The following is a 22,660-nucleotide window of genomic DNA, read 5'->3' on the forward strand; positions in this document are numbered from 1 at the left end:
AGTTTCATGCTGGTTTTTGGAAAAATGAGCCAGAAATTGTAGTTTTTCTAGGTGGCTCCAATTTTGGCTGTAGTGTTTCCAAGCGCATGGAAGAGAGCACGTTCTTTGGTATTTTTCTCCGGTAAAGACAATAACGATTCTCCGTCTTAAATTGTATCGTTCATTTACATATAAGGATACATAAGGTTAGATTGTAAACATTGTTTGACTTGCTTGGAAAAGTTTATTAGTAACGTTTGGGATTCATTTTGTATGCATTTTGATGGAGGGAAACTGGGTGGATTATTGACTGAAGCACGCCAGCTAAATTGAGTTTTTATGGACATAAAGGACATTATCGAACAAAAGGACCATTTGTGATGGATCTGGGACATTTTGGAGTGCCAACAGAAGAAGATCAAAAGGTAAGGCATTTTTTATAATCGCTATTTCTGACTTCCGTGGCGCACCTGCCTGGTTGAAATGTGTTTTTCATGCTTTTGTACGCGGGGCGCTGTCCTCAGATAACCGCATGGTGTGCTTTCGCCGTAAAGCCTTTTTGAAATCTGACACAGCGGCTGGATTAACAAGAAGTTAAGCTTTATTTTGATGTATTACACTTGGGATTTAATGAAAGTTAAATATTTATAATTCTAAAGTTTGAATTTCGCACTCTGCAATTTCACCGGATGTTGATCAGGTGGGACACTACTGTCCATAAGAAGTTAATGTAGCACTGCAGAGGGCTGCAGAACAATAAATGGCAGCCCTGAAGGTATCCCAGTACTATTCAGCACCATGGACCGCAATCCTAATAGCACCAGTACTATTCAGCACCAAGGACCGCAGTCCCAATATTACCAGTAATGTTCAGAGCCATGGACAGCAGCCCCAAAAGCATCAGTACTATTCAGCACCATGGACAGCCGCCACATTAGCACCAGTGCAATTCAGCTACATGGACAGGAGCCCCAAAATAACTAGTAATATTCAGTGCCATGGACAGCAGCCCCAAAAGCACCAGTAACTATTCAGCACCATGGACAGCAGCCACAATATCACCAATATAATTTATAGAGATCTCTTTGTATCTGTGCCATTATAGCTCTATTTGTCACATGCTTTGTAAACATCAGGTGTGGACTAAAAGTGAAATGTTTACTTGTGGGTCCTTTTCCAACAATGCAGAGTTAAAGATAAGCATATTTTGTTGACTTGCAGCCAGTCAAGATGCTCTCAATGGTGCTGCTGTAAAACTTTTTGAGGATCCGAGGGACCATGCCAAATCTTTTCAGCCTCCTGAAGGAGAAGAGGTGCTGTCGTGCCCTCTTAAAAACTGTGTGGGTGTGTGTGGACCATGTTCATTTCTAGGTGAGAAATTTGAAGCTCTCAACCCGCTCCACTAAAGCCCCATTGATCTGGATGGGGACATCCTCGCCCCTCCGTTTCTTGTAATCCACGATCAGCTCCTTTGTCTTGCTGATGTTGAGGGAGAGGTTGTTGTCCTCTGACCTTCTCCCTATAGGCATCCTCATTGTCGTTGGTAATCAGTCCTACCGGTCGTGTCGTCAAACTTGCAAAAGTTGATGATTGTGAGTCATGGGTGAACAAGGAGTACAAGAAGGGACTAAGCACACACCCCTGAGGGGCCCCGTGTTGATGGTCAGTGTGGTGGATGTGTTGTTGCCTACCCTCAAAAGTCAGTGAAGACACTTGCCAGCTGGTCAGCACATGCTCCGAGGACGTGCCCTGGTATTCCATCTTGCCCCACGGCCTTGCGAATGTTAACTTCTTTAACCTTTTCACACGTACCAACAAATGGGTGTGATCATTCTATAGTGGTCCCTGTTGCGTACGATCAAACCAGTGTGATTAGGACACTTGATTAGAATGCTTATTTAGAAAGTACATTTTCGATTGACCCAACAGTCAGCATTTGAGCTAGCCACACTGTTTTTTATTCACAGAAACACTGCGGTGCAGTGCCTTAGAACGCTGCACAACTCGGGGGTCACCACAAATAGATTTTAACAAACAATTGGTCCCCCCAAAAATGCGGCCCTCCGCTGAATTTCAAAATCCCGATGTGGCCCCTGAGCCAAAAACTTTGCCCACCCCTGATCTATATGATAGCACCATTACTAGTCAACACCATGTACCATAATAGCAGCCTCAGTAGCACCAGTATATCTCCAGTACTGTTCAGCACCATGGAAGGCAGCACTAATTGCACCAGTGCTATTCAGCACCATGGACGGCAGCCCTAATTGCACCAGTGCTATTCAGCACCATGGACGGCAGCCCCATTAGCACCAGTCTATTCAGCACCTTGGACAGCTGTCCCATTACCGCCATCCCTTTAGGCACCATTGACAGTACCCTCCACTATGTTTTCAGCATCACGTGCAGAGTAGGCTGGTCAGACAAAGTTTGGCAGCTTGAGCACTTAAAAAATATAGATTGTTTTAGATGGGTGTCCCCCTAACAGACTTTTTCTAAGCAGAGGAAGAAAAAATCTGTGAGCCCGCCATCGTATAAAACAACTTTCAAAGCTGACTGCTTCCAGAGGAACATTTGGTTATTTTGGTGTGTTTTAAGAAAAGGGGCTCTCAATAATAAAGTCAAAGAAAAACTCATAAAGTGAGGAGGAGACAAAGACAAAAGCCTCGACTGAGTTTTAGGAGAACATTAAAACAGAAACATACTCTCATTCACATGCTCTGTTTGAAGGTCTAGCGTTCAACCTCCATGATAGAGGTCAAACCTCTCCGTCAAGTGTTCTGTTCTTCCCTTCTGTCCTCTGGATGGAAGTGAACTGACTCCATGCAGGTTTGGGGAGAATGGAGACAGCAAAGACTATTTGTTTTAAATGACAAGCTTATTCAATGAATACCCGCTTTCATTCTTTTCTCCCTGTTCTGTTCACTGCTACTGGCTACAGATTGGTCTAGGTGGCAATGATGGATGGATGCGACAAACATCCCTGGACAGCTAATTAAAGAAACCTCATTTGATAAGGGGGCTCCAGACTTAAAGAGCATTAAATGCAGGGCCTGAAAGCAGGCTGAATCCAATTACCCATTGTCCTTAATGGCAGAGAGAGAGAGCTTATAACAAGCCATTGGCAACCAGTCTGACTGTGTATGATCCAAAAATGAATTTTAAGGCTTTTAAAAAGATATAGTAATTTCATCTAAAATGAAAAATGGATACAGTCAAGTGCTGAACTGCTCTACAATTCACTCTCTCTCTATAGTACTGGATACAAACATACAACTGAATGAGAGACAGAAATGCAATTCAACGAGTATCAGGAAACAGTTAAATGCTAAGAGCGGCTTGTTGACCCTGACCAGGAAGTGTCCCGACTTTTTGACTCACTGAGATCAGTGATGAGCCCATGGCAATGTGTACACATCTGAAATGGTAAACACGATGTGGCTAAACATCAGAAGTGAATTTGATGTTACCATTTTTATCTTACACTTGGAGAAGGTTACCATCACTAACAGCCCAGAGGTTAGGCTTAAGAAACTGGAGAACTCTTGTAGTTCAGCATGTGGGCCATTGATAACAGAAGTTTGAACCCAATTGTTTTTGTACCTCAATGGATGAGGTCTACTACTGGGCTGTGTGTGCAGGCTGACACTTGAGGTCATATGAGCTAATATGACACTGATATATCCATAATATACAGTTAGGTACACAACTTATTTAGGCTAATCATGAGTTCACTCATATTAATACTGACATTATGCATACAGTAGCTAGAGGGTGTTATGGATTGGAAAATGAGGCTAGTCTAAAAAAAAAAACTCATAAGTGTTCATGTAAATCCAGGTACTGTGAGCCTAAAGAGAAAGTCTTCCTTGTCCACAGGGCTTGGCTTAACCGGATATGGTAGATATTGCAGATGGTACGGCGGGAAGGGTCACTGCACCCATTCGGTTTGAACTGCTTTTGACGAAAGTCTGACATAATGCTACATAATAAGGCATCGGCGCCGAATATTTGATTCTTTCTATGAACACTGGGAAAATGCTGCAGGGAGAATATTCATATTCCTCATAAGACATCCAAATGTGAGTGTCTTTATTATTTTGCTCCTGCTAAAAACAGACACCGAATTCGGGAAGCATTGGCAATTAAACGTTGCCTTTTTTCTTCTTTTTTTAACGCTGTAGGCTACCCCTATTTTTCAAATATCAGTTTGGGACACTTTCATTTGCAGTTAGGCTACTTTTATCTTACATCTACAAAGACAAGGCAACAGATTGTTAAGAATGTTCACAGTAATTGGATGACCCGTTGCATAATCCTGCGTGCTCGATGTACGACGGGATAGTGTAAATGTAAGCTTGATATAGAGAACTACAGTATTGTAAAGCTTTCATTCACGCGAGTGCTGTTGAAAAGAAATGTCAGATTAAACGAATTCCATATAGTTCTGCAGGTATGGGATAACTACATTCACGTAGCATAAGTGGTGTCGTGTCGAGGATAACCGGCTACACGTTTGTATGTGTTCTATAACGCGCTAACAGTATCCCCAGCAAGTAATAACTAGGTCATATCGCAAAGAATCGTTCACCCAGGATGACCAATCTATGAATTTGACAAATAGTGACAACCAGTCTGTGAGATAAAATACACTGACTTCAGTAGGACGGTGCAATAGACGACTGGCACATCATTCCGTAAGTTCCTAAGAACGCATGTTTTTCAAAACATGTTTTTCTTCTCAAACAGTAATTGGCAGAAAAGGTCTTACCATATTAGCTCTAAAGCCATGTACATCCCGTTCAGATAGTGCTTCTTAGGGCAAAGCGCATCCCTGAACATCATCAGGAATTCTGCCACCCTCTTCTTTGCTTTCCCGTTCCCCGTTCTAGAGTGACATTCAGAACCAGAAATCACATACGCCTCCTACGAGAAATGGCAAAGTAGCCAGTGTGGAATTTGCTCGTATGAATTGATGACTTCGACTATTTGAGCGCCTAAACAGTATTCCCCTTGCGGTGCTCTATGTATTAATCTGAGCGTCGCTGCTAAGAGAGCAAATGTCCCTTGGGGCCATGCATTCACACCAGCACTAGAACGCCGTAATCTAATTAGCACACAAAAGGCACACTTAGATTATATGCGCAGAAGACGGTACATGCGCCCCGCTGCGGACAGCGCACTATGGGCAGACCAGACAGAGAATTCCACACAGGCTACAACCAAGCATGGGCTGTGTTGTAAACCCTATTAAATGAACTAATGACTCCTCAACGTGTTTCATGTTTTTGTAATGCCAAGAGACGGTTGACTATTGTGTGGGTGCAATACTGTAGCCTACACCTATGGGCTACGCTTGCCAAGTTGCGTGGAGAGGGGGGGGGTGCAGTGCAATTATAGCTCAGTGGCTTTACCTATCTGTCCATCTGTTCAGTGAGTAGGATTACTTCAAATTCTGTTACGCCAGGGTATTCAGACATACATGGACCAGTAGTAGTAGTAAGCGGCCCTCAAATCGACTGTGATAAAGTCGAGCAATGACAAAGGTGATGTATTTCCTTTGTGTGAATGATGTAGAAACTGATGGACAGGATTGGGGGGGGGGGGGGGCATGGTTGGTATTCATTTCAAATGACACTTAAAATGTAGGATGTCTCAGTCACAAGGCAATTAAAAAAAAGATAATGCAGTCTGTGGTGCAATAGTAGTCCCAATGATTAGGAGGGAACTGACATCATAGATATTACAGATTGAATGATAAGCATTTTACAATTTGGTAAGCTCCACACTTTGCTGATTCCATTTGGAAAGCAGATGTTTGTTTCCTACAGTGTCAGATTGTTATTTAATTCATCCTTATATAGGATTTATTGTACACACCTGGGAAGATCAATTCAACCATTTATTTTAAAAACTCTCGGACTTGAAAATTAGCCTCTGGAGCATGACAACATGAATTTACAACTTCAGATGTTTACTGTAGTATTAACAAAACCAAAGGAGTTTTGTGAGGGTAATTTCAATCTAAGATGCAGGTGCCTCTATTACCTTAGCAAATCAGCAGACCGGAACCATATAACATACACATCCACATCAATAAAAGGTCAAGCAAAAAATAAACAACCTTCCAGTCTTATTTATGGGAACTTGACACATTACAATTCTATCCCGATGGCAATGTGCCAACAATAAGAGAGCCTTCAAAACACAGACAGAGAGAGAGACAGAGAGAGAGACAGAGACAGAGAGAGAGAGAGACAGAGCGAGCGAGCAAGAGAGAGAGAGAGAGCAAGAGAGAGCAAGAGAGAGAGAAAAGAGAGCAAGAGAGAGCAAGAGAGAGCAAGAGAGAGCGAGAGAGAGAAAGTGAGAGAGCGAGAGAGAGAGAGAGATAGCGAGAGACATAGAAAGCAAGAGAGCGAGAGAGAGCAAGCGAGAGAGCAAGCAAGAGAGAGAGCAAGCGAGAGAGCAAGCAAGAGAGAGAGCAAGCGAGAGAGCAAGCGAGAGAGAGAGCAAGCGAGAGAGAGCAAGCAAGAGAGCAAGCGAGAGAGCAAGCAAGAGAGCAAGATCGAGCGAGAGAAAGCAAGAGCGAGCGAGAGAAAGCAAGAGAGAGAGATAGAAAGCAAGAGAGCGAGAGAGCAAGCAAGAGAGCAAGCAAGCGAGAGAGCAAGCAAGAGAGCAAGCAAGCGAGAGAGCAAGCAAGAGAGCAAGCAAGCAAGAGAGAGAGAGCAAGCAAGAGAGAGAGCAAGCAAGAGAGCAAGAGCGAGCGAGAGAAAGCAAGAGAGAGAGAGAGAGCGAGAGAAAGCAAGAGAGAGAGAGAGAGCGAGAGAAAGCAAGAGAGAGAGAGAGAGCGAGAGAAAGCAAGAGAGAGAGAGAGAGCAAGCGAGAGAGAGAGAGAGCGAGAGAGAGATCGAGAGAGAGAGAGTGAGAGCGAGAGAGCAAGAAAGCAAGCGAGAGAGAGCAAGAGAGAGAGAGCGAGCGAGAGAGCAAGCGAGTGAGTGCGCATGAGAGAGAGCGCACAAGAGAGAGGGAGAGAGAGAGAGAGCAAGAGAGAGACTATAGGAGCCAATCTACAGACAGGCAATAAAGATTTGACAGACTCTGCCCAACGCAGAGACTAAATGTACTCTTCTCATGGTTACTGAAATTATACAGGCCTCAATGACGTCTTCAATTGGACTGCCTGGTTTTGTTGTGCCAGCAATAATGAATGTGTTATTTGGAAAGCAAGAATGGCAATAATGGTACACTACTAGGTCATTTGTACCAGTGGCTTTCACCCTTGCAGATGAACACAGGGTTTTGGATGCACTGTTGCCTCACATTATAATAAGGCAATGTGTGGACCTAATATGCAAATATCCCTGTAAGTAATGGATATATGTACACATTTCTAATGTATGATGTAGTTACTGACTGAAATTAAAATGTCACATTTTCAATTAACACAGAAACCAATCCACCCTCATAAGCTAGTGGATTCATGCTCGAAAGGTGTAAAACCCTGATATGAATATATTCTATATGATCACACAGCCCCTGTATCACAGCCTGAAGCTAATGAAATACATATGTTCAGGCCTTTTGCGCTATATGTTTAGCCCTCAACTCTCCATTTCAAAGACCCACAGCAAAAAAAATGGCAGCTGTTCAACAATATGTCATTTTGCTTCACAAAGGATTTAGTCCATCTCAAGTTCAATGGACACAGAATACAATTCAATGTGCGTAGCTACTGTACAGAACCACCAGCATGTAACCGCTGCCATTTATTTTGACCTATGTTGTTAGCTGAGACTTTCCATCGGGCGGGAGCAAAGAGTGTGTGTTGGAGCTCTCCATGGTGCTGACAATGCTTTGGCTCAAAGACAGACCTCAAGGAAAACCGCTCAGTATGTTAAGTGCTGACAAATATGCTACTACTGTGTCATTGGATAATAACACATCCCAATAAAAGGGTATTTAGCCCAATGACAGTATGTAGACACAATGCTGTGTGCAAAGCTATTATGCTGTTGGAGGGACAATAGTGATTGAACACTGTCTATACGAAGTTGACACCCATATACGGTAGAGTATTTAAGACTGCAAATCTCCACAGGGGTCCGAAGACATCAAGGTCTTGAAATCCCATCACGGTATCAGGGTCTGATCAGGGCTTAGGGTCCCTCATCGGTATCAGGGTCCCTCATCGCCGGCCACCTGTCCACAGGTTCCTGTATCTCTCTCGCTCAATGTGCTCGCTATCTCTGAGCTACTCAACAACTCTTGTAGTTCAAATTTCACCCATCCTGGAGCTTCAACCTGTGTCTTAGTTAGTGTAGGTCTGCTGGAGAGACATGACGCATGTGGAGGATTGTGAGGCGGGTTCTGGCTCTGTGGTCCATTATAACAGTGCTAATTGCTCCTTCTCCAGTGGCAGTTAGGTGCCCTTGGGGCAGGAGCTGGCTACAGCAGGCACACACACACACAGCTTCCAAATGTCACTATAAAGTTCCTGTGGAGTTGTGTGTAAGTTGTGAATTATTTTTGCCTTGGTCTCCACTGACATTGTGTGAGGAGTTCATATGTAACGTATGTGTCACGCCCTGACCTTAGAGAGCCTTTTTATTTCTCTATTTGGTTAGGTCAGGGTGTGATTTGGGTGGGCATTCTATGTTTTCTATTTCTTTGTTTTTGCCGAGTGTGGTTCCCAATAAGAGGCAGCTGTCTATCGTTGTCTCTGATTGGGGATCATATATAAGTTGTCATTTCCGTTTGGTTTTTGTGGGATCTTGTTTTCTGTATAGTTTCATAGCCTTAAAGAACTGTGCAGTTTTGTTTTTTGTCGTTGTTGTTTTGCTTTTGGTGTCATAAATAAAAAGACGATGTATACCTAGTCCAGTTATTCTACCAACGAGAGCCATAACAGTATGTTATGAAATTTGTGTACATTCAGTGACAGCCTACAGTAAATCTATACTTAGAGCATGATTCGTGGCTGCCTGTCAAGCATAATAAAAAAGGGACAAAGGAAATTTCACAATGGATATGAAGATGAGGGTAGTTGTGAGTACAGATGTAGAATCTTCATTTGATCACTCTTTTGTTGCTGAGAATTTTCCTGCACAGCAGGAAATGTAAACTTCTGGTGCATTCGAGTTTTAAAAAGACTTCTGAAGTTTGTAATTTCCACTTTAAAATGTTAGACTTGATTTACCCTAACAAAACATTTATCAAGCCCTACATTACCACTAATTATAATCCACATAACCATTTCCTGGTGTAGCAAACTGCCTCAAATTAAGATCCTATATCTGTAAGTGTCATTCATCTGTTATGTTATATTGTGTTCCGTCCTTTTCGGGGTTGGGGGAATATTTTTTAAACCTGCTTCTTTACACGTTCCTCAGGAGAGATCATTTGGAAAGATCCACATTTATTTACAGTGTCTTTAAAATACCACCAGCCAACAGGACTCTCAGTCTGAGCCTTGGAATCCTCAGATAAGAGCACTAGTACACCAAAAACCAGACGACTATTCACTTTAGTCATGGCAACGCTGGATCGAGTGTATAGAGAAAAAAAAATGTGTCTGAAGTTATGAAAAGCCCAAAGTCATTATATCTGCTGTTTCCAGAGAAACTGTGAGAGGGTGATTACTGGAGATTACTACCACCTGCCTGTGCTGCCAGTCAGTGGTACCTGAGAGACCCAAGGCATACAGGGCCAGGAGCCGTTCCAGGGAACTTGCACTAATATAACTAATTACAAGTGAAGTGGAAGGACACCCAAGGTCCCCCATTACAAGGCAGCAGCACCTCTATAAATGCAGTGGTGGCAGCTGACAGATTTTGTGGATTTTTTTAAGCAATATATTTACGACCTGCTTACTTAGACACCTTTACGGCCCCACTCAATCTAAATGGCAAAGCCCATCAATTCACCATGAATATTAATGTGTGTTAAAAAGGAGCAATCTACATCGTTTTATGTTGTATACCAGCCCTGCCCACACTGTATAGAATGGTGCTGCGAACAGCTCTGGGCACAGTATTATTCCTCCCATAGCTAGTATCTAAATCTTCAGTGAACTTTGACCCTGTGAAGGGTTAGATAGGGCTCACGGTGGTTGGTCTGTGCTAATGTTATATCTTTTTTCTATGTTTTCAGAATATACAGCGGGGAGAACAAGTATTCGATACACTGCTGATTTTCCAGTGACATAAGTATTTGATACATCAGAAAAGCAGAACTTAATATTTGGTACAGAAACCTTTGTTCGCAATTACAGAGATCATACGTTTCCTGTAGTTCTTGACCAGGTTTGCACACACCTTGCAGCAAGGATTTTGGCCCACTCCTCCATACAGACCTTCTCCAGATCCTTCAGGTTTCGGGGCTGTCGCTGGGCAATACAGACTTTCAGCTCCCTCCAAAGATTTTCTATTGGGTTCAGGTCTGGAGACTGGCTAGGCCACTCCAGGACCTTGAGATGCTTCTTACGGAGCCACTCCTTAGTTTCCCTGGCTGTGTGTTTCGGGTCGTTGTCATGCTGGAAGACCCAGCCACGACCCATCTTCAATGCTCTTACTGGGGTAAGGAGGTTGTTGGCCAAGATCTCGCGATACATGGCCCCATCCATCCTCCCCTCAATACAGTGCAGTTGTTCTGTCCACTTTGCAGAAAAGCATCCCCAAAGAATGATGTTTCCACCTCCATGCTTCACGGTTGGGATGGTGTTCTTGGGGTTGTACTCATCCTTCTTCCTCCAAACACAGCGAGTGGAGTTCAAACCAAAACGCTCTATTTGTGTCTCATCAGACCACATGACCTTCTCCCATTCCTCCTCTGGATCATCCAGATGGTCATTGGAAAACTTCAGACGGACCTGGACATGTGCTGGCTTGAGCAGGGGGACCTTGCGTGCGCTGCAGGTTTTTAATCCATGACGGCGTAGTGTGTTACTAATGGTTTTCTTTGAGACTGTGGTCCCAGCTCTCTTCAGGTCATTGCCCAGGTCCTGCCATGTAGTTCTGGGCTGATCCCTCACCTTCCTCATGATCATTGATGCCCCACAAGGTGAGATCTTGCATGGAGCCCCAGACCGAGGGTGATTGACCGTCATCTTGAACTTCTTCAATTTTCTAATAATTGCGCCAACAGTTGTTGCCTTCTCACCGAGCTGCTTGCCTATTGTTCTGTAGCCCATCCCAGCCTTGTGCAAGTCTACAATTTTATCCCTGATGTCCTTACACAGCTCTCTGGTCTTGGCCATTGTGGAGAGGTTGGAGTCTGTTTGATTGAGTGTGTGGACAGGTGTCTTTTATACAGGTAACGAGTTCAAACATGTGCAGTTAATACAGGTAATGAGTGGAGAACAGGAGGGCTTCTTAAAGAAAAACGAACAGGTCTGTGAGAGACGGAATTCTTACTGGTTGGTAAAATACTTGATCAAATACTTATGTCATGCAATAAAATGCAAATGAATTACTTAAAAATCACACAATGTGATTTTTTTTATTTTTAGATTCCGTCTCTCACAGTTGAAGTGTACCTATGATAACAATTACAGACCTCTACATGCTTTGTAAGTAGGAAAACCTGCATAGTCGGCAGTGTATCAAATTCTTGTTCTCCCCACTGTACCTGTATGTGTGTTTTCAGTATATCTTCCCAGAACATGAGTTTTCAGGATAACGTCTACATCATGTTCATAGGCGTTTCCGTGACACTTGAGCATTCAATTAAAGGCCTTTTCACACTACATTGTAGTTAGCCAGAGGCTAGACTGGCCCTAGGCTAGCTTAGCCTGTGTTCACACAAGCATTTGTTAACCCTGGGCTAAGTTTAGCACTTGGCAAAAAATGCACACTTGTATGCCACAGATATAAGCAATACGACATCATTACCACAGGTCCAACAAAGTGCTCTGAGTGCTCCAAACCGCCAGAGAAGTAGAGGTGGTCTGCTGTTGTACTATATCTGAATTCACACTCTCCTCAGCGTCCCCTCTTCCAGTCCACTTGTCTCATGCCTGGCCACCCGCCCTCACCTTTCAAGGTCACTTGTCCTCTGTGATGAGGGACGAACCTATCACTCCATTTTCTTTCACAGGGAAAACAACAGGTTGGTGCTGGATCAAATCAAATGGGTGCTGGATGTCCATTATTGTTGTCTATTATTGCTGACAATTGAAGTCTTAACATGTATAGTAGACAGATTCTGAGAGGCCTGGCTCTTGATTCGCTCCACCAGTGGTCACATACATAAGGATTTATAAAATATGATACAAAAGACATTTCGCGATAAACAATGAGACATCCTGGATGAGTTCAAACAATGACATGAGCATAACCCTGCAGTTCTGAAACGAGGAATCTGGGTGGTGGAAGAATTTCCCAAATCCTGGTAAAAAAAAAAGATATATTAAAATATAGTCTTTGTCTCTCAAAATCATTGTAATGTGGTTCACCGCAATGAAAATGATTAAAATCTAAACGTAAAAATTCAACCAGAGTGCCCTTAGGCCACACTTGACCGTTGCACTTGAATCATTCCCATGGTGAATGGCTCGGCTCACTATGATATGAAACCACACACTATTGCAGAGACCTTGATATTACTGGCCTCCATTGATATTACTGGCCGCAATTGATATGGTGAAAACCATGTGTGGAGAGGCAGGCAGAGGTACAGAAACTCATGTCAATACCTTTGTCAAATAACACTATGAAACTAAGAAGTTAGGCTATAACTAGAAATGAAGAGGAAATTCCTACTAAACGACTCAAACTCCCCACCATATGTTCTCCAAATGGACTTAGCTGTGAGGGCCTAGATGCCCATGCATTGACGTTTGTTCGCTACACGTCGGGGTATGCTATTCACGAGGACAAATTGTTCTGTCTCACGATTCTTAAGCATTAATCGGCACAGGGGATTTTCAGTGTGCTGCGTGGCTGTATTCACGAATTGAATGGTGGGCTTTTACACAGATGGGGCTCCATCTATGGCGGAACGGCGGACAGGCCTCTGCATTCTAGTTAAGAACGTGTCTATCTCTGCCATATGGACGCTTTTTATGACACACCCACTGAGCTATAATGACACACCCACTGAGCTATAATGGACACACCCACTGAGCTATAATGGACACACCAAGAGCAACTGGTGGCAAAAGAGCTGAGTGCAGAACTCTGAGAAAAGCAGCAGGTAACTTTGATTGTAAACTACATTGCTCACACACCTGTTCGCAAAACTATGTGGAGCTATGTGATCAGACATATGAGGCTTGGTGATTATCGAGGGGGAGTTTTGGAAAGATTTTTATTTTTAAATTGAGAGAGGAACTTTTGTCATTCGCAATGGATGTAAAAAAAGAGACTCTGTTGACTTTCTGTGTAAAAAAATTAATGCGTCTCCTTGCCTATGTAACAGACTTACTGAACTGAATGCGGGCATGCAGCAGAAATACCCAAGAATGTGACAGATGATTGACCAAATCTGTTTGACTGTGATCCTGGCTTAGTTGACATGGCGGTTAAGTGAAATCGAACAGCTGATCGAGCTGTCAAGTGACTGAATGCTGCAGCCAACGCATTTACGGGTCACTACGGAGGAGTTCCTGACTCAAAGGGAATACTGTGCCGTCTCCCTCCAAGTATTCAAACTCATCGTACGCTGATTCAGTGCTCCCGTCTGCATTACAAAAAAAAAAAGTATTGATCGATGGTTGGATGTGACAGGAGAGATGAGGTGCGCACTGACTCTGAGAAGCTCCGACGTGACAGGCATCAAGCACACCCATCTCTTAGCGGTGGTGAGTATAAGATCAATTCTGTCAGACTAATTTGCAATTGACTGTCATAGGCCCACATTAAAAGAATACAGTATGATTGGCTGTTAAAAAAAAAGTTTAAAAAAGTTAAAGAAAGCATGGGCTGTTAATTACATCTTTTTTTTCACATGTTTTGGGTCGCGAGAATTTTCAGATACAAACTGGGGTTGTGGGCCAAAAAAAGTTTGGGGACCCCTGGCAAGGCTGGCATCAAGAATGATATTCAGTTGGTAAAACAAGAAACAAGGAAGATCAAGACTTACCTAGGTTGTTTCTTCTTGATCAAAAAGCATGTCTTTCCTCTTGGGCACAATGCCAGCACCTGCAAGAGAGAAGTTTATTATGGTTTTGAGCAACATTTTAATGAAAAGGTTCTCTGTCGATTTTAATAGGTTCACAGATGATAAAACATTTTTAAAATAATAATAATATTGTTCAGAATTCTGAGCTACAAATAATCCTGCAACAAATGGAAATGTGAATTTTTATGTGGATTATAATTAATGGGCCATTTTTGTAGGGGTTGATACATTTTTTGCAAGTGAATCAAGTTAAAAATGTCAAAGTGGAAATTACAAACAGCTTTTTTAAACTGCAAATACACTACACGTTTTAAAATTCCTTGCATTGCAGGAACATTCTCCTGCACCAGGCTGATCAAATTAAGACCCTACATCTGTAGTGATGGCTGGTTCGAGGATTGTTGGTTGAGTGATGCTCAATGTGTTTGTTAATCAAACATCTAGAGGCCAAAACTGACAGCTGATTAAAAGCTCTGTATGCATTCTCTATGTGAAGACAACGTCCTATAGATAAAGACAAACATATAAGTTCCACGGATGAATCATTGCTGTTTTGAACATTACAGGGTAATGTCACCCATGACAACCGCCTCAACCGTCCCAAGCAATGATTGATGAGAAATGTGACTTTTCACTGTTTTCTCAAAGGTCACACCTCCATCCTATTAAGAAGGATATATCTTTTATGTCAGAAGAAATGAGCGGGAAAGCAGCTGACAACGATGGGCATTGGGCAACAATTTCTCCTCCCCTTCAGGGTTAATGCCTGCTGTGGGGAGATAATGAAGAATTATAGGCTGTATGAACCTGAAACCCATGTTTGCCTTAGTTTTAATTAGCTGTCAAGCACTGTGTTTATACAGGCAGCCTAACTCATATCTTTTTTATAAAATATATATATTTTTAAAAACCTTTATTTAACTGGGCAAGTCAGTTAAAAACAAACTCTTATTTACAATGACGGCCTACATAGGCCAAACCCTAACAACGCTGGGCCAATTGTGCGTCGCCCTGAGACTCCAAATCACGTCCGGTTGTGGTACAGCCTGAGACGCAGTGCCTTCGAACGCAGCACCACTCGGAAGATAATTGGCCCATCTACCAATCACATCGGATCTTTTCAGAGCTGATCTGTATGGTCAAAAGGACAATTAGTGAAAAAAAAGATCAGAATTGGGTAGGGCTGGGTGGTATACCATATTTTATGATATAATGGTATTGATGCATGGACCGGTTTGGGTTTTTACTTTACCTTCTATAATGGTATTTGATCGTTTGGTTTGTTATATGTAATACGCTGTGTGTAACATGGATTTTTATAGTTTACCTCGCTACCGGAGTCATCTCTCTCCGCTCGATCTCTCACAATGCTGCTTTCCACACAGACCTAGCACCACTCCCTGTCAATCAAGGAGTGCATTTGTTGTTCCTCGACCAGAGACACTTGTGCTGTCTGCATGGTCAATGTAGCGCATGCAACAATGTTGATGACAACGATACTTTTCTTCTTAATATAAACCCACTAGCGTTCTATAATAACACTAGTATTTTGTGTTTCTTACATCTGCAAACAGGTAGTTTGTCTTTTCTTAGCAAGTTGGGCCTAAAGCTTGTTAGCCGCTAATGCTAATTGCTAGTTAGCTGGCTAGCTAGCTAATAAATGTACTGAGTGAGAGCAAACATAATTAGCTATACAGCCTCATAACACCAGTGATGGTGTAGACCTAAATCAGCATGTTGTTTGTGCAACAGTATCTTCTAAATCAAAGAGGAATATACGAAGCATGAATATGTTAGTTAAGTAGCTAAAAGAAAACATTCAATGTAGCCAAACATTATAGGGTTCCCTAGGAGACACTTGTCAACTCTTTGGTTCCTACCCTGTCACAACTCCTCCCTGGCAACACTGCATTTAAAGTGCTCACTATTATATCCCAACTATAGAATTTGAATAATCATTCTATTTCCATGATTCCAACTGTTCACCCAAGTGTTTTGCTCTAAATCACAAGTCAAATCGCACCTGCAACATTTCGTTCAAAATAAGGTCCAGGTTGTTTGCCCATATCGTGCGACACTACGTGGCAGTACGGAAATGATCTCAAATTAGTGCAAGAAATGCATTAATGTATGAAAATGCTGAATAGTATTTGTGGTTGGGGTTTGATTGACCAGTATAAAACAATCAGAATGGAGAAAGGGCCATTGAAATCACTTAGAATGTATCCGTTGTCACTTTAGGGTTATGCAGTACTCATGAAGCAAATATAGGACTTTTATTATTAAAAAACATCAAATATCATCAAATACCATCCATTTTTAAACATTTTAAATACCCTGATATGATATGTGTAAACACAGGCAATGAGTGGCAGCTGGAACTGAAACATAAGTCAGAAAGGGGGAAGACATTTGGGCTGGGTAGATATACTGTAGATATTAATGACAATACGTATTTTATTTTCATGACATGCTTGGCTTTAGTGTTAAGTTAGCGTGGGGATACGCTAGACATCTCATTGATTAACTCCAATTGGAAAGCTACAGATATCCACTGGGATCTCATTTGGAGCTCATTTTACTACAGTACAGTAAACAAAAGCTACAGTGTACAGATCATTATTACAGGAGCTGGCAAAATCATTAAAAAATTCACATACAGTGCCTTCAGAAAGCATTCACACCCCTTGACTTTTTCCACATTTTCTTGTGTTACAGCCTGAATTGAAAATGTATTCAATTGAAAAATGTTGTCACTAGCCTACACATACATCATAATTCCAAATTGGAATTGTCTTTTTTGAAATGTTTACAAATTAATTAAACATGAAAAGCTGAAATGTCTTGAGTCATTATGTATTCAACCCCTAAATAAGCCTAAATAAGTTCAGGAGTGAAGAGTTGCTTAACAAGTCACAAGATAAGTTGCATGGGCTGACTCTGTGTGCAATAATAGTGTTTAACATAGTCATTAAATAATTATCTCATCTCTGTACACCACACAAACAATTATCTGTAAGGTCCCTCAGTCGAGCAGTCCAGGGAGGTTTTCCAATGCCTTGCAAAGGAAGGGCACCTATTGCTAGACGGGTAAACCTTTTAAAAAGCAGACATTGAATATGATGGCGCATGGTGCAGTTACTAATTACACTTTAGATGGTGTATCAACACACTCAGTCACTACAAAGATACAGGTGTCCTTGCTAACTCAGTTGTCCGAAAGGAAGGAAACTGGTCAGGGATTTCACCATGAGGCCAATGTTGACCTTAAAACAGTTACAGAGTTTAATGGGTGTGATAGGAGAAAACTGCAACAAGGCACTAAAGTAATGCTGCAAAAACCGTGGTAAAGCAATTAACTTTTTGTCCTGAATACAAAGTGTTATATTTGAGGCAAATTCAAGGACTAGGGAGTTTTCAGGATGAAAGGGAAACGGAATGGAGCTAAGCACAGGCAAAATCCTAGAGGAAAATGTTGTTCAGTCTGCTTTCCACCAGACACTGGGAGATTAATTCACCTTTCAGCAGGACAATAACCTAAAACACAAGGCCAAATCTACACTGGAGTTGCTTACCAAGAAGACAGTGCATGTTCCAATTTGACAGAGCTTGAAGGATTTTGAAAATAATAATGGGCAAATGGTGCACAATCCAGGTTTGGAAAGCTCTTAGAAGACTCACAGCTGTAATCGCTGCCAAAGGTGCTTCCACAAAGTATTGACTCAGGGGTGTGAATAATTATGTAAATGAGATATTTCTGTATTTCATTTTCAATACATTTGCTAAAATATCTGAAAACATGTTTTCACTTTGTTGTTATGTGGTATTTATTGTGTGTAGATGGCTGAGGTAAAAAATCTATTTAATGCATTTTGAATTCAGGTTGTAACACAACAAAATGTGGAATAAGTCAAGGGGTATGAATACTTTCTGAAGGCACTCTACACCTGATAGGTGCAGTGAAATGTGTTGTTTTACAGGGTCAGCCATAGTAGTACGTCGCCCCTGGAGCAAATCAGGGCAAGAGCCTTGCTCAAGAGCATATCGATAGAGGGTTCAAATACCCGAGCCGACAAGGTGAACAAACTACTTTTCGGTTACTGGCCAAACACTTGGCAACCTGCTGCCCATTATTTGGGGTCAAGATTTCAAGGTCATAGCTAATCATCAACATGTTACTATATAAAAGTGTGGACAAGTCCTGTCCCAGCATATGCATGACATTATCAACCCTCTGAGACAAGACCACTCTTAACCGAACAAGATAAGCAATATCGCGATCCAGATATTAAACCAAACATTAGATTCTCTTGACTACTTCCCCTCTATGACATTTGCAGACATTAACAATATAGTTTAAAACTGACTGGGACATACAATTCTAATAATTTGACTCAAATGAGAAGGGGAAAATCAATGATCAATTTAAAGGTTAAGCCTTCTTAGCTTTCTTGCAGGGGCATAATTCTATTGATCTGTCTCTGTTTATACGGAGACCTGATAGTCGGGACGACAGAGACTTAATCTTTCATACTCATCTACAACACAGAGTTAACCATTAAGCAGTACAGGGACCAATAGAAAAATGGTATTGTCAAAGTGCAACTAATTCTCTACAAACAACTTCGACAATGCATGGGCTTTCACCTCAGAACAAGTCATTCAACATGCCACCTTGTTGCCATCCATCATCAGCCAATTGTTAACACTTCTAATATTCAGAACTACATTTTGCTCATCTTCATCTTTTTGGGGAACAAACCTATTTAAAAGCTACAACACTTATACCAAAACTCTCAATTCTTCATTTCTGGAAAGATACCTTCTACTTTTAGACTGTGAGCGAACAAAATTGAACTGAGCGTGCGAAAAACTTGCTCATCCTTCAAAAAGACAACAGCAATCTCCCCCTCTCTCTGGAGACTGCAGCCATTCATCTAACGTGCACCATGGGCCCTTCACTTTGTGTTCTGCTACCATCTCCCTTCGACTACTCAACAAGACTGAGCTAATACCAACACCACAGTCTACAAAATGCCATTCAGCCTTCTGAGGCATGAGCTGACTGTTTTCTTTTTATATTAAAAAGTGGAAATACGTCACATGGCAACCATTCAAAATGTAAAGGCTTTTAATAGCAGTCTTACTAAACTCACCAACTCACCAACTGCGTTTATTTTCAGCAAACTTAGCATGTGTAAATAGTTGTATGAACATAAGTTTTAACAACAGACATAAATTGAACAAGTTCAAAATCAAAAGTAACTGTCCGAATCTGGTGTGGCCACTAGCTGCATTAAATACTGCAGTGCATCTCCTCCTCATGGACTGCACCAGATTTGACATTTCTTGCTGTGAGATGTTCTCACTCTTCCAAGGCACCTGCAAGTTCCCGGACTTCTGGGGGGGGGGGGGGGGAAAATAGCCCTAGTCCTCACCCTTCAATACAACAGGTCCCAGATGTGCTCAATGGGATCCGGGCTCTTTGCTGGCCATGGTAGAACACTGACATTCCTGTTTTGCATGAAATCACGCACAGAACGAGCAGTATGGCTGGTGGCATTGTCAAGCTGGGGGTTCATGTCAGGATGAGCCTGCAGGAAGGGTACCACATGAGGGAGGAGGATGTCTTCCGTGTAAAGCACAGCGGTGAGATTGCCTGCAATGACAACAAGCTCAGTCCGATGATGCTGTGACACACTGCCCCAGACCATGACAGACCCTCCACCTCCAAATTGATCCCGCTCCAGAGTACAGGTCTCTGTGGAATGCTCATTCCTTTGACCATAAACGTGAATCCGACCATCCCCCTGGAGAGACAAAACCGCGACTCGTCAGTGAAGAGCACTTTTTGCCAGTCCTGTCTGATCCAGCGATGGTGGGTTTGTGCCCATAGGCGACATTGTTGCCGGTGATTTCTGGTGAGGACCTGCCTTTACAACATGCCTACAAGCCCTCAGTCCAGCCTCTGTCAGCCTATTGCAGACAGTCTGAGCACTGATGGAGGGATTGTGCGTTCCTGGTGTAACTCGGGCAGTTGTTGTTGCCATCCTGTACCTGTCCCGCAGGTGTGATGTTCGGATGTACCAATCCTGTGCAGGTGTTGTTACACGTCGTCTGCCACTGCGAGGATGGTCAGCTGTCCGTCCTGTCTCCCTGTAGCGCTGTCTTAGGCATCTCACAGTATGGACATCGCAATTTATTGCCCTGGCCACATCTACAGTGCTCATGCCTCCTTGCAGCTTGCCTAAGGCACGTTCACGCAGATGAGCAGGGACCCTGTGCATCTTTCTTTTGGTGTTTTTCAGAGTCAGTAGAAAGGCCTCTTTAGTGTCCGACATTTTCATAACCGTGACCTTAATTGCAACCGTCTGTAATGTGTTAGTGTCTTAATGACCGTTCCACAGGTGCATGTTCATTAATTGTTTATGGATCATTGAACAAGCATGGGAAACAGTGTCTGAACCCGTTACAATGAAGATCTGTGAAGTTATTTGGATTTTTTAGGAATTATCTGTGAAAGACAGGGTCCTGAAAAAGGAACGTTTCTTTTTTTTGCTGAATTGGCATATTTAGTACAGATCAAAATCGCTCTTCATGGTCCAAGTGGGTGGTTACTATAGATGGAAGATATAAAAAGGGGCAGTTGCTGGCTTCTGAAAACAAAAAGTCAACTGACGATTTGACAGGTGTGTGGTGTTACAGAGTACTGAGTGAATTTACACTAAAATATAAAACTGCCTCCTGTGGCACATGGACCACCTGCTTTTTGACCGTCACTGAAAATAAAACTTGAATTGGCAAAATTATGTGCTCTCTCAAAATGTCTCAATAGGTTTTCAAAAGAGCAGAGATTCCCACTATGAGCCACACCAACTGAGTTGAAGTGAACTCTTGGATTCCACCGAAGTGCATCTCCACACTTACTCCCAATATAACTAACATGAAAATACATTTGTTTATTTTTTCAGATGGAGGGGGGGGGGGGGGGGGGAATGCTATTACATTCTAGGGGGGGGATTATATGTAGGTTTCTTAGGGCAGAAAATAATGTTGTGGCATTACCCAGTGCACTCGGAGAAGATACTGCAGTGAGAGAGAGGACAGTGTTGCAGACTGGTTCCCATTCAGGGGAAATCAAGCGTTACCAGCAATTCACAGATCAAAAGAAGGAAGTCGCTGGAGGTTCTCTGTAAATAAGAAAAGCCTTCACATCCAGCATGAGTACTTGTCCTCAGATATATCTGATTAATGAAACCAATTACATGGTGTTTGCATAGCTTCTGCTCTGATCTACATAGCCTGATTGACAGCTACCTGTCTTGTGGTTCTAAATCAGAAAGCTGGGGAACAGACAAGGGCCAATAATGAGGGACCTTATGAGAAGCACCTGATATGGAGTAGGTGCACATTCATATGGGAAAACGTTTTTATATTTATTTATTTATTTAACCTTCATGAGTTCAAGTCCTACTGAATAGAATAAGAAAATGCCCTGTTAATTTCAGAATACTTATTTTTAAGCAGAGTGATCGTATGTTTGTTAACTGAAATAATGTAGTACATCTGCAGTTTACAACAGCATAACAATTCTGAAGGTGTTATACCACTTAATTGTAATTGAGACGGTATTATACTCCGAGACAATGTATTGATTGAGATAACGTTCCGAAAGCAGTTTCACATTCAGACAAAGGCGACGAGATTCTAAAACAATATTCTACTCCCTTCGTTGTCAGCTTGACCTCGTTTCCTTGTGATATACAGACAGTACCAGACTGTGGGACTCAAAGTTGCCCTTCAGAAGTGCAAAGACAGAGATATGTCTTCAATTGCGGGTCATGATTCATCGAGTGGTCGTCATTCATGCTGCTTTCCGCTGGGACTTCGCAGACCCACTGCCGAGGTGCAAAGCCAGATAAGTTACTGATGACCCTGGAGATAAAGCATCCTCACCTCAACCAAACACCTTTCTAAAAGAGGCATTAGAAGAGAAAGCCACATGAATAAAACACGGGTGATTATATTTTCCTTCTTGCTGAGACAGATAGCTCTATTTAACATGGAAGTGTATGCAACTTAGACATGGCAAAGAGACATGCTTTAAAATAACGGATAACAGTAAAGCAAAGATCGGGGGTAATTATGTAAAGCAACAATATCCAAAAAAGGTCTACTGTTTGGTTCTGATATCGACTCTCAACGGCTCATGCTGGAGGCAATATTTTCCTATCCAATACAAGGTCCTAAGCTTGGCAAACTATGGGAACTCGACTTATTATTTATCTCCTCTGATTGACAGTGCATGTTTACACTGAGCAGAGGACAGTGTTTGTGTGGATGACTGCCGGGCCTTTTTTCGCTGAATATTGGAATACTTTCACTCCAGGCAGCACAGTATCATCCTCCACAGAAGCATGGCCAAAGATACTAGTCTCGGAAACGGGGACATGAGGGATTGTCTTGGCAACTTTGAAAAAAATCTTCCAGGGACAGTGCTCTTCCAACAGACAACTCTCCCAATAAATCACAAATTTGGGCAGGTGAGGCTTACAAATGTGAG

At 42.3% G+C, this 22,660-nt stretch overlaps 1 protein-coding gene across 3 annotated transcripts in view; it reads right to left on the minus strand.

Annotated features, from left to right (window-relative positions):
- pcdh15b (protocadherin-related 15b) overlaps window positions 1-22,660 on the minus strand; it is a 209,479-nt gene that overhangs the window by 167,485 nt on the left and 19,334 nt on the right. For 2 of the 3 annotated variants that reach the window (XM_031805197.1, XM_020460822.2), the window contains exon 2: window positions 14,059-14,117. The gene's annotated coding sequence lies outside the window, so the exon portion shown is untranslated. Of the gene's footprint in view, window positions 1-4,750; window positions 4,992-14,058; window positions 14,118-22,660 lie in introns of those variants that run through there. The other variant, XM_031805196.1, reaches the window with a different exon arrangement.

This window comes from Oncorhynchus kisutch, linkage group LG25 (genome assembly GCF_002021735.2).
Source record: "Oncorhynchus kisutch isolate 150728-3 linkage group LG25, Okis_V2, whole genome shotgun sequence".
NCBI classification, from domain to species: Eukaryota; Metazoa; Chordata; class Actinopteri; order Salmoniformes; family Salmonidae; genus Oncorhynchus; species Oncorhynchus kisutch.